Here is a 12,913-nt window from a genome sequence, read left to right as displayed (position 1 = left end):
CTGGAATCACCCTGATGCCAGCAACAGGAACAGAGAATTGGCTCAGGAGCCACAGGCATCTCGCATAGCATTGCTGTGGCTGCTATCAGCCTTGGAAACGGTGCCAATCCATCTAGTCCTGCAGCTGCCTCTGAGGGCTGTGGCTCTCTAAGTGTTCATAGCTCTTGCATTTGGAATGGGCTCAGTAACAGGAGGAATATTTAGGGAAGCCCAAAAGTTTGGTGGAGTAGATAGACTTAGTACACCTGACATCAGTCATCAGACTACACTTAAAACAGGGAAGAAGATAGATGATTTTCTTCTCCCTTCTCCAAGAGAGATTCCATGCTTCAAGGACAAGACTATGGTCTGTGGAATATGGGAGATTTGGGTCTATATACCCTGAATTTTATTTACTCTGTGGCCTTGGGCAAATTTGTTGAAAGTTCTGATCTTCAATGTCCTCATTTGTGTAAATGAGTATAATTACACTTTCTCTCCAAGGCTGTATTAAAGATTAAATTCATGTGGATGTGAATGATGTATAATTAAGTGGAAGGAAAAAAATGCGAGTTGCTGATGAGTGTGCATAACATTCTCCCATTTTGTTTTAGGTTACACTGTAAGGACACAAAGACAGAGATTAATGGGGTATGCTCTATCTGAAAGACATTAGAAAAAAATCTGGAAGAAGCTAGAGTGAAATAGGAGTGAGGTGGGATCAAAGGAGCCATTATCAGAGGTTCTTAATTCATAGGTCATATTTTTTAAGTATTTCAAATAATAGTGAGCTTGTGATGGAGTTTTACTCTTTGTATATGTGTTTGTATGTTTTATCTATAATAATAAAAGAGTAATGTGCTAATTAGACCAAACGTCCTTCCGGACGTCCTTCCAATCTTCCGGATGAAGCCAGGGCTGCAAGGGAAGCCCGGGTGCCAGGTGCCTGCCGGTGGCTGGAGGAAAGCCCCGGTCCCAGATGCCAGAGGGAAGCTGGTGCCAGAAGCCGGGGAAAGGAAGGTGGAATCGTGCACAAATTTCAGGCATCAGGTCTCTAGTATAAAGATAATTAAGAGATACTATACAGACAGCATATGATAAGATCCTGGGTCAACACTGCATATTTTCTGTAATACATTTCTTTTTTTCTTTTGCTTTAAGGTTATTTAAATGCTGAAATCCACATCCCTGGTTATTGGCATCTTCTAAAGGAGATGCCACAAAATCATTGAGCATCCTGGAATGTGTGGGATAAGGGATTTGAGAAAGCAAAGCACACTCCTAGGCAAGAGAATAGGTGCTCAAGGCTGTTTAGCATAACCAGCTGATTGGTTGGTTCACTCCTCTCCTGCCTGTGTACTGAGGAAGCCCATTCGTCCCAGAAAGCCTCCGAGTAAACAGAAAGAGGGAAATCATTGGCAACAAAACAGTGGTATTCTAGCTCTTGCTCCACAATGAAGAACCCACAAGTCACTGAACTCATGCATCCTAGCATTTCTAATCTGAATAGTTGATTTGATTTTTTTCCTCTTTAAGCTAAAAATCTTTTGTAATGAGGTCAAATGAGATGGTGATTTTGAAAGATTTTCATTGTTTGATTCACTTATTCATTCATTCATCTATTCAGAGTTTTAAAGGACCTACTAAGGTGTGCCAAGGTGAGAGAGTTGAAAGTCCGGTGGTGGAGGAAGCCAACTAAAAATACAGCAAAAGTCCTAGGCATTCCAGAACCACAGAGAGAATCACTACCAGGAAGAATAACTTTTGCTTTGCAAACTATAAAACATTTTACAATTCCTAGAGGTTATTATTTCTAATTGAGCCAAACTTGGTTTGCCTAGCTCTCAAAGAAAGGTCTACCTATGAATTACCAACCTTGTATGTTTTATATTTAGAGAAGATAAATGATAAATTGTTGTAGTTCAACTGCACTTTATAAACAGCTCAACCGATGCATTGTTTCCCTCCCCCACCCCCCTGCCCCCTGACACTCCACAAACACACTTCTGTATCACTTTCTCTTTATTCCTTTCTCTGCAATGTTCCTGTTACTTATACCTTGGCCTACAATCATCTTCCAATTCCTGGCGTGCATTGCTATTTTTAAGCAATAACTCTCTAGAAATCAAATGTCCTCCAGCCATGCCAGCGCCACATAATTGGGATGATTACTTAACTGCCAGGGGTTTGCTACCAATTAGAATGGTTTTCCCATTCTAGGCATGAAGCGGAGCTTCTCTGTCAAGACATCTCTTGCTGTTAGACAAGGTCCGAGACCAAACACATTACCATGGTCGGCATTGTTAGCGTACTTTCTATCTAGTCCTTGAACAGACTCTCAGATTTCTATGAAGGCTCAAGAACATTTCCCATTGACAACAGCAGCACTTGTAAAGTAAAAGTCAGAATCTTCAAACAGAGCGTCTCAGGGCAGAGTTAGTTAATGCTCCTTCAAGACCCCTCGGGGAGTGAACTCTGGGCCCCTGATCCGAGGAGCTACCAACCCGCTGGCTTCTAATTGCCTGGATATATTATCGTACTCCCTTGTAATTTAACACTTTTTACTTCCGGGGAGAACTTTCCCATCTCATTAATCACATTTGACAAAGCAAAGGGAGAGCCAACCTCTCTTACACAGGCAATAAAAATCCACTTGGGGTGGTTGTTTTCTGTGTAAACAATATTTCCTCCTCTTTAATTCTATAAAACTTGCAACTCAAAATGAATACCCGGATTTAAACATCTGGAGTTCAACTGACATAGCTGTATGACTTGTCAGCAGCTTCTGCCATGACACTTTTTCCTTTGAGCATGTGGACTCTGGAGTAGATTTCAGATGCTCAACTTCCAAGTTTCTTAATTATTAGCATCATTACTTATAAAGTGCTGCATTGTTTTATGATAAAATCATTGAGGAATAGACATCTTTTTGTATCTCTAACCTTTATGATAAGTGGTAAAAATAATTTAAAAATTTTTTTCACCTAAGTTCTATGCTAAATGTGGGATGGGGGTGGGATGAGACTGACATAATCCCAGTCCTGCCCTTCTCCCCTTTTTCCTTATTTTAGCAAATGGTATCACCACTCATATATTGTTCAGGACAAAATTCTAGAAGTTGTCATTGATTTTTCATTTTCCCTCCCTCCTCTCTCTACATCCAGTCATCAGCAACCTTATGTGAAGTCCACTTGCACAATAAATTCTTTTTTTTTAAATCTTCAACCAAGAATATGTTTTTACTGATGAGAGAGAGAGAGAGAGAGAGAGAGAGAGAGAGAGAGAGAGAGAGAGACATCCATGTAAGAGAGAAACAATGGATAGGTTGCCTCCTATATGTGCCCTGATCAGGGATAGAACCTGCAACCTAGCAATGTCCCTTGACCGGAATCAAAGCCACAACCTTTTGGTGTATGGGACGACGCTCCAGCCACCCTAGCCACCCAGCCAGGGCTGCACAACATATTCTGAAAGCAACTACTCTGTCCATCTTTACTACCAACAAAATTGTCCTGGTCACCATAACCTGTCACTGGAAATAGTATAAGAAGAGGCTCTGAACTGGTCTTCCTATTCTCTTGTTTCCCCGAAATTCATTCTCCAAAGACATTCGGTGATCCTAGAACCTCGTTATTCTAAAGTCTGAAACTGCAACATCAACATCACCTGTGAACTTGTGACAAATGCAGAATCTCAGTGCCCAGCTCAGATCTATTGAACTACATCTGCCTTATAACCAAGTCCCCAGGGGGTTTATGTGCTCACTAAGCTCAGGAGGCACTGATCTAGAACATAAAGTAGCTTTGCTGCCGTTCTAGTTGAAAGTCTCCAGTAGCTTCTTATTTGACCTAGAATAAGACCAGACTAAACCCAGCCCAGCCAGTGTGGCTCAGCAGTTGAGTGTGGACCTATGAACTGGGAGGTCATGGTTCAATTTCAGGTCAGGGCAAATGCCTGGGTTGTGGGCTCAATCCCCAATGTAAGGAGCACAGTAGGCAGCCGATCAATGATTCTCTCTCTTCATTGATCTCTCTCTCTCTCTCTCTCTCTCTCTCTCTCTCTCTCTCTCTCTCTCCCTTCCTCTCTGAAATCAGTAAAAATTATTTAAAAAAATTAAAAAACATAAATCCAAACTCTTTAATATGGCTTATGAATCTCTATGTATTTGACCTTCACCACACCCTTTGTTCTAGTCTCCTCTATATCCACAAAGGCCCATTTCTAATTTTTTATTAGAAAAATAAATCTGCTGAACACAATTCACATTTCATTTGAACATACACATTTGTCTCTAGCATAAATATATTTTGTGAGCCAGGCATCTGACCCTAACTCCCCAGTCTGTTGATATTCCTCTCTCTTACAGCATCAACTTGTACAGGCAGAAGGAGAATAGAGATAGGTTTCCTGCTGGGAAGAGCTTGCTGGACTCTTTATATAAAAACTAACAATGGAGCAAGAGCTGGCCTATAGAATTCCTTATCTTAAGTGTTCTCGGTGACTGGAGAGGAAGAAAAGAAATCAATGGTTTCTCTAAGTTGGGAATGATTGACAAAGACAGTCCAGCAGTCCAGATCCTTACTCCTGGGGAATAAACCATTGTGAACACACTGGAGAAGTCTCCTAGGACAAAGGCATTGCATCACTGTAGATACTCTTATAAGCCACTTCCAGCAACAAATGGGTAATCAATCAAACACCCCCTTCATTTGTGAATGTGGTGCTGGGTCACAGAGGTGAGAGTAAACAATTTACTAATAATTATTTTCATGGGAAAATACTAGAGGTGTCTTAGATTTTAAGCTTAGAACAGAAAGTAAGTCATTACATGTCCATTCTCACACTGGTTACAACATACAAGCGATGAGTGTCTCTTCTATTCCACCAGCTTTCTGGCATAGCACAGTGTGAAGGAAACAGGATTTAAAATAAGACTAAAAAATGACTTGCATCTAAGTCTCAGCACTGGGGAATATTAAAGGCATAAATTTAGACCAATATCTTTGATATTTTGTTTTCTTATTTCTATAGAATAAGGAAGAGGGTGAGTGCTTCATTGTGGGATGGCAGGCAAAAGAGGGTTGTATGAACAAGAATGAGAAAATATGTGTCAAGCATAGAATAGGTACCAAAAAGTTATAACTGTCCTTTTGGTTATGATGAAAGAAAATGAATTCAAATGAAGTTAGTACTATGGAAAAGTAATTAATAGACACAAAAGTAGTTTGTCATATATAAAAAGAACCATGTGATTACGAATATCCTTAAAATATGGCTGTGCAAACATTTTGCTTTGTTTGAAATTTTCCTAGTAAAGGGGCTAAAGCTTGTTTAGCCTAAATGGGTCAGAAGCCTCCAAGGTTACATAAGGGCTAGCTGAGCTAAAGATTAGCTGTTATTATTACTTTACTTATAGGATTGCTAGAAGAATTACATGAAATATATATATATATATATATATATATATATATATATATATATATATATATATATATAAAAGCCTAAGCAACAGTCTGACCATTCAACCATTCAATCTGTAGCTATGACGTGCACTGACCACTAGGGAGAAGACACTCAATGCACAGGCATGGAAACATGGAAGAGACTGATGAATCTCAGAGGGAAGGGGGGTGGGTGGGAGGGAGGGAAAAAATTAACCAAAGATCTTATATGCACACTAGAGGTCCAATGCATGGATTCCTGTACCAGTGGGGTTCCTCAGCCTGGCCTACAGGGATCAGGCCAAAACCTGTAGTCCAACATCCCCCGAGGGATCCTGGATTGCGAGAGGGTGCAGGCCAGGCCAAGGGACCCTACCAGTGCACAAATCTATGCAATGGGCCTCTAGTATTATATATAAAACTAGAGGCCCGGTGCACAAAATTTGTGCATGGTGTGGGGGGGGTCCCCTCAGCCCAGCCTGCACCCTTTCCAAACAGCATTTGTGCTGGCTCCTAACTGCTTACCTGCCTGCCTGCCTGCCTGATCGTCCTTAACTGCCCCTCCCCCTGAAAGCCTGGCCATGCCCAACTACTCCCCCCTGCTGGCCTGGTCTCCCCCAACTGCCCCCCCCACTGGCCTGGTTGCCTCTAACTGCCCTTCCGCTGGCCTGGTTGCCCCGAACTGCCCCCCTCTGCCAGCTTTGTTGCCACTAACTGCCCCCGCCAGCCTGGTCACCCCTTACTGCCCTGCTGCCAGCCTGGTCGCCCTTTCCTGCCCTTTTGCCAGCTTCATTGCCCCCAACTACCCACCCCTGCCAGCCTGGTTGCCCCATGCAACCTGCTGTTCAGTCATTTGGTCATCCCTCACTAACCTCCCTGCCAGCCTGGTTTCCCCAAGCAGCCTGCTGTCCGGTCATTATTGTTTCTGTGAAGGCATTCTGGACAATTTGCATATTCCTCTATTATTAGTATAGATGCTTAGTACAGTATCAGGCACACAGTTAATACACAATAACTTGCATTGAATTATATTAATATTAAATAATCAAATTAGCATCCCTAAAGGTACATGCCATCCATGACATGAAAGAATAAGTAAACATAGCTTTGTTCACCTTGCTCATTCTTAAACTGCTTTAACTACGTTCACTTAAAAGCTGCTCTGTGTAAGCAAGGATGTTCAAATGTTAGATGAGCTATAAAGCAAACTATTAAGAGTCTATAATATGGTACTTTGTCAAAATCTTTAATCATGGTAGTATTTGCAGTAAGTAATATTATCAGATTCCTCCATGGAAGAGTTTGCTGCTGACTTATTAATGTGCAGGATTACCTATTGCATTAAGAACACTGTACTTAAATGTGAGAAGCTTATGACACAACATTATGGGAAGAACTTGGAAATGGAGAATTTAGGTTGGCCTCTTCAAGGTGTTCTTTTCCTCACCCTTAGGACGGATGGAACGTTTCCCACATGTGGCCTCGAATGAGGTCAGATATTTTAAAGGAGTGCTTCGCCTCCGAAAAGAAGCAGCTCGAACTTAAGTCATTATATAAGTGATAATTGCTCCATAGTGACACTTGCCATCCTTCTGTCATTAACTACAGGATGAGGAGAGTCAGCCTCCTGAGAAACCCCTAATAATGTAGGGCATCTATTATAACGGTTCTTCTGGTCGCTCTGGAAGGCACTAAAAGGTTTCAACATCGGCATGACAAACAGAATGTGCACTTAAAGTGATATTATAAAACATGGTGTGATGTATGGCTTACCAGGGCCAGGTGGAAGTTGATGAAGAACACGACGCTAATGCTTTAAGTGACGATAGAGCTCCTTTGCAAAATGTGGCCTTTTTTATCCATGGCAATGAACTTAATAGCCTGTATCTGTGGGTCAAAGCTGGCATTTTTTTTTCAGTGCTTATTTACAGGGAATTTGAAACTATTTGGAATGCAAGCCTTTAGCTAAACTGGCTATCCCAGGAATCACAACAATTATTTAAGTAACTAGAGGCCTGGTGCACAAAAATTTGTATTTGTGCACTCGTGGGGGGGGGGGGTCCCTCAGAGCCTGCACCCATTCACAGTCCAGGACCCCTTGGGGGATGTCCACCTGTCAACTTAGGCCCACTCCCCGGGGGACCAGGCCTAAGCTTGCAGTCAGACATCCTTCTGGCAGCCAGGGAGCCCTTGGGGGATGTCCGACTAAAGGCTTAAGCCCCCAAGGGATCGGGCCTAAACCATTAGTTGGACATTCTTAGTGCTGCCACAGAGGTAGGAGAGGCTCTTGCCACCACCTCTGCACTGGCCAGCCATGAGCCAGCTTCTGGCTGAGTGGCACTCCCCATATGGAAGTGCACTGACCACCAGGGGGCAGCTCCTGCATTGAGCATCTGCCCCCTGGTGGCCAGTGTGCATCATAGCAACCGATCATTCTGCCGTTCAGTCAATGTGCATTTTAGCCTTTTATTATTATTATATAGGATGTCCCGATTTCCACCCTTTTGCCCACTCTACCCAGTTCTTGCCCCCCACTTCTCTCTGGCCATCACCATACAGTTGTCTGTGTCCATGGGTTGTGCATATATTTTCTTTGGCTAATCCCTTCTTTAAATTCACTTCTTTAAATATTTCTTTTCAGATAAGTGCTTATAACTGCACTATTATATATTTTCTATTATATCATTTAGAATTAAGATATTTTTTAATTGAACCCTTGTAAATTTAAGTGCAATTTAATAAATTATGATAGAAGCAATCAGGAGATTTTTTCATGTAATGCAGATACATTTCAATTAATATTTTATTAATTTTTAATTTTTTAACATTTTAATTTGAAATAATCTCATACATGTAAAAAAACTATAAAATACTACAGCATATTATATGTACCCTTCACCCAATTTCTTAGGTGTTAATAATTTAAACATAACCATTATACAACTAACAAAATTTGGAATATACTTTTCTTATAATCTCTTTAATGTTACTTAATCCATCTACTTTGTTTTTGTTAATCTTCACCCAAGGATATTTTTCCATTGAATTTTAGAGATAGTGAAGGGAAAGGGAGAGACACATTGATTGGTTGCCTCCTGCACATGCTCTGATAGGGACTGGGGATCAAGCCAGCAACTGAGGTACATGCCCTTGCCTGGAATCGAACCTGGGACCCTTCAGTCCACGGGCTGATGCTCTATCCACTGAGCAAAACAGGCTGCAGCTTAATTCATTTACTTTTAATCTATATGTGTCTTTATATTTAAAGTGGGTTTTGTTTTTGATTCACCCTCATAATCTGTCTTGGCTTCTGGGGCTTCTGAGTCTGGCCTGCCTTGCTGCTGGGGACCCGACTGGGTCCCGGGCAGCAAGACGGGGCCGGGCCTGCCCTGGACGGCGGCGCGCTGGCGGCTCGCGCCGTCCCGCCCTGCCTGCAGTATGCAAATTAGCCACCATCTTTGTTGGTGGTTAATTTGCATATTGCGCTGATTAGCCAAAGGGAGGCGTAGCGAAGGTACGGTCAATTACCATGTTTGTCTATTATTGGATAGGACTAGGATGAGATCAGACGGACCTGCATTTGAATCCCGTCTCTGACATTATATGGATGTGCAATTTGGGGCATGTAACTTAACCACTTGCTACTTCAGTTTCCACATCTGTCACCAGAGACTATTGTGGAGAGAATACGGGTACGGATTCTGGCATAAGAATGCTAGTGTTTGAATCCCAGCTGCTCTGACAATATAGCTTTGCACGTGCCACTTCTCTGTGCCACTATGTGGTCACCTGCTGTCATGGGTTGACAGGGAGACCATAGCAAAATACCAGAGAATCAGAGAGTGGCTGGCTCCAACAACAGAAAATAATTTTCTCACAGTTCTGAAGGTTGGAGTTTCAAGTTCATGGTGTCATCAGGTATGGAGCCTTTCTCCTTGGCTTGCAGCTGGCCTCCTTCCCCCTGTGCCTGCATATGGGCTTTTCTTTGTGTGAACACGCCCCTTGTGTGTCTCCGTGTGTTAAAATTCCTTCCTCTTCTCAGCGCATCAGGACATTGGATTAGGGCCCACCCTAAGGGCTGCATTTTAACTTAATAACCCCTAAAAGGCCCTGTCTCCAAATACAGTCACATTCTAAGCTACTGGGGTTTATAGCTTGAGCCTATGAATTTTGGGAGGGTCACAGTTCAGCTCATGACACTTATAAAATAAGAAAAATAATAGACTGCACCTTATACTGAGACATAAGTCAGTTAACATATCAATGGCTCAAAACAGTGTCAGTCACCTAATAAGTACTCAACATATGTTACTCATTGTTGTTATTTGATTTCACTTTAGACAAATAAACTAACCTTTATGTACTATAAAAATAGAGATAATAACAGTACCTTCTTAGAGGGTGTTTGCATGGACTACAGATCATGCATGTAACCTACTTTGATCAATGACTGGCATTTCTTAAGCTCGCTATGAAGGTCACTCACTATTAGTATCATTGATATGATTATTGTTGTTGTTTTAAATTATTTTTTTATGTACCAGATATTTATACTTGTTATTTCACATTATTTCTAAAAAACTAATTTATAGGTGTGTCTGTATTATTCAAACAAAACTTCAGTGGTTAATGCCAAGATTCAGTCTCTGAAGTATTGAGCCATCTGCACTGTTTTGATTAGACCCAGCCAGCAGTGGGCCAGCTGCTCTGTCAGTATTGAGTGAGCTGGGGTACCATGTACTGGTGTATGACATAGGAAGAACAATGGCTTTGGTGAACTTGAGTAACTCATTCAAACAACGTATTCTGGACTGTACAGATACCGATGATAAATTAATCCTAGTAATGGTGTCAACAGGAACATCTGTTTAAGAAGATTGAAGGGCATTGCTGAGAGGACAGTATTAATTCAAAACCCTGAACTTTTCACATGGTCGGGATTGAGTTATGATTGTGGCTGCCTCCCTGACATTGGCTTTCACCAAATTCCATAAACAGTGAAAGGGACTTCTCATCCTAGAGCAGTTTCAGAACCAAGGGCACCAGCAGCTCCCTATGGAATTTTAGAAGATAATTTCTCCCTTGATCAATGATGGAGACTGATAAGGAAAGTATAAAGTTGTTGTTTAATATGGAATAAGGCCTACATTGCCACTCCACACTGGCTAAGGAGCAGTCCTTTGATATATATTTGGTAGGGGAAAAAACAAACTTATTTATCTATCCAGTTTGGGCAGAAATGGTTTTAGAGCTCTTCTGAGGTCTAATCCTATTCTAGCTTGGAATTTTTCTTTAAGTGTGAACAAAACTCATAGGTATATTCTAATCATGAACTCTGCTATAACATTTACCATACCTTAGTCCTTAGATTCTCAACTTTACAACTCTTAAAAAAAAAAGACTAAACAATCTGATTTTCTATAATCATTAAGGATAATGTTTTCTGCCCTGGTGAGTGTGCCTTAGTTGTTTGGGTGTTCTCCCATTCACTGAAAGGTTGTTGGTTCGATTCCCAGTCAGGACATATGCCCGGGTTGGGGGCTTGATCCCCAGTAGGGGGTATGCAGGAGGCAGCCCGATACTTATCTCTCTCTCTCTCTCTCTCTCTCTCTCTCTCTCTCTCTCTCTCTCTCCTCCCCTCTGCCTCCCTCCCTCCCTCCCTCTCTCTCTTTCTCTAAACATCAACAAAAATATTTTAAAAGAAAAAGAATATTTTTCATGGAGAAAACAAATTTGACAAAAGTACACATCTAAAAGAACTGTGAAGAATTTGGAAAAATTATTACAGATGCAAAAGCATTTAAAATGTTACATCAATAAGCAATGAGTCACATAAGCAAACTGTGCACATAAACTGTGTGTGATCCAGGAGCTTCCCTGCCAATCCCCTCCCTTGAAGCCGTATCTCTCACCCTGTTGCCCCTGTACCTATATAGACAGCTTCAGGTCACTGCACTGAACTGACATAGCACCTCCAAAAACATCTGCTAAAATAGCTACTCAATACCCACTGCGGTAAAGGTAAAGATGTCCTTTATTTATCACCGTTAATAGGAATGATTTTGTTTTACTACTTATTATCTCTATAAATGAGCACACTGTTAAGCGTGGGTACAGGCTAAGTAATGAGAGGAAAAGTAATGAGAAAACATAAAATCTGGAGCCTGATATGTGTGTATGGCTAGTGGCAGCGGATGGAGGCATCTGCTGGAGAAAGGGTCACTGTCCATGAGACCCGCCTGGGAAAGAGAAGGCTGAGAACAGATGGTGGGTTGGAAATAAGCATTGTGTACTTTGCAAATGTGGCTGGGCTGTTTGGGGACCTCATAAGATAGCATATTAGGTATTTTCATAATGGAGAATTTCAGGATCGTTTTATAATGGGCTCCCAGCTTAATAAGATACTAATGCTGTTGTTTGAATATATGGTATTATTATGTTTAAAAGGTAATATTCATTCCACTTATGCAATTTATTTTCCCTGGATGTTTGTGCTTTCCAAGATGATATCATAAGAAAATAAACAGCTCAAATGGCTTTTCCTCCACACTTTTATCAGTTTAGAGAAATAGGATGACAATAAATGAAGAGGTCTAACATTTATAAAGGGCTAAACAGGGACTGGGCATTCTGCTAGAATATATATATATAATCTCCTTACATCTCACATCTCTCCTTCAGGTTAAGTATAATTACCTCCATCTTATAAATGAGAAAATGGAAATTTGTAGATGTTAAGTAACTTGCTTGAAAGAAGTCACATCGCTCAGAGGGTAAAAATAAAGAAGCAAATCACAGACTGTCTAATTTCCCAATCCTGCCCTTTCCACTACGCTGCATTTTGGAGAATCATGCAATTGTAGGGTCCTAAGAAGTCATTGACTTTCAATCCCTTCCTCTGACTGATTTCCTTAAACACTGTCAAGGTACCCAGAGGATATCCTTTTCATTCCAACAAATAACAAAACTGAAACAAAATGCACCCCACCCTCCCCAAACACACACACACCATCACCTCCTTTATGACAAGTGTTAGAGGAGGGCACTGCCAAAGCATGGCGTCGTTAATATGTTGTCCATGGCGAACAGGAGGATGACCACTGGAATGTTCCTCTCAGACTTGAGCCGCAAATCACCTCCTCAGCCACCCCCATTGGGCGTGAAGGTTTGGAAGAGGAACTGCAGTCTATACTAGGTCAGACCGACTTGGCGGCCATTGAAATGAAGTGTGGCAATTACCCACCGTGCTCAGAGACAAAGGAAGCCGTCAGAGGAGTTTCCTTTCTTGTGTCTGGAAAGTCAAACAGCTTCCTACCCAGACAACTGTGCTATATAGACCTAGCCAGGGTCTAATTGCATAGCTCTTAGGAAAACTTGGAACTCTTAAATTATGGTCTGAAGGTTGTATAAATAATCCTACCACGGAAGTCTTTCTCAAAGTTTGACGTGTACGGGAATCATGGGGTGCATCGTTGAACTGCAGGTTCTGATTT

Source organism: Myotis daubentonii, chromosome 16 (genome assembly GCF_963259705.1).
Source record: "Myotis daubentonii chromosome 16, mMyoDau2.1, whole genome shotgun sequence".
Classification (NCBI taxonomy): Eukaryota; Metazoa; Chordata; class Mammalia; order Chiroptera; family Vespertilionidae; genus Myotis; species Myotis daubentonii.
Note: the sequence above shows the minus strand (reverse complement) of the source record.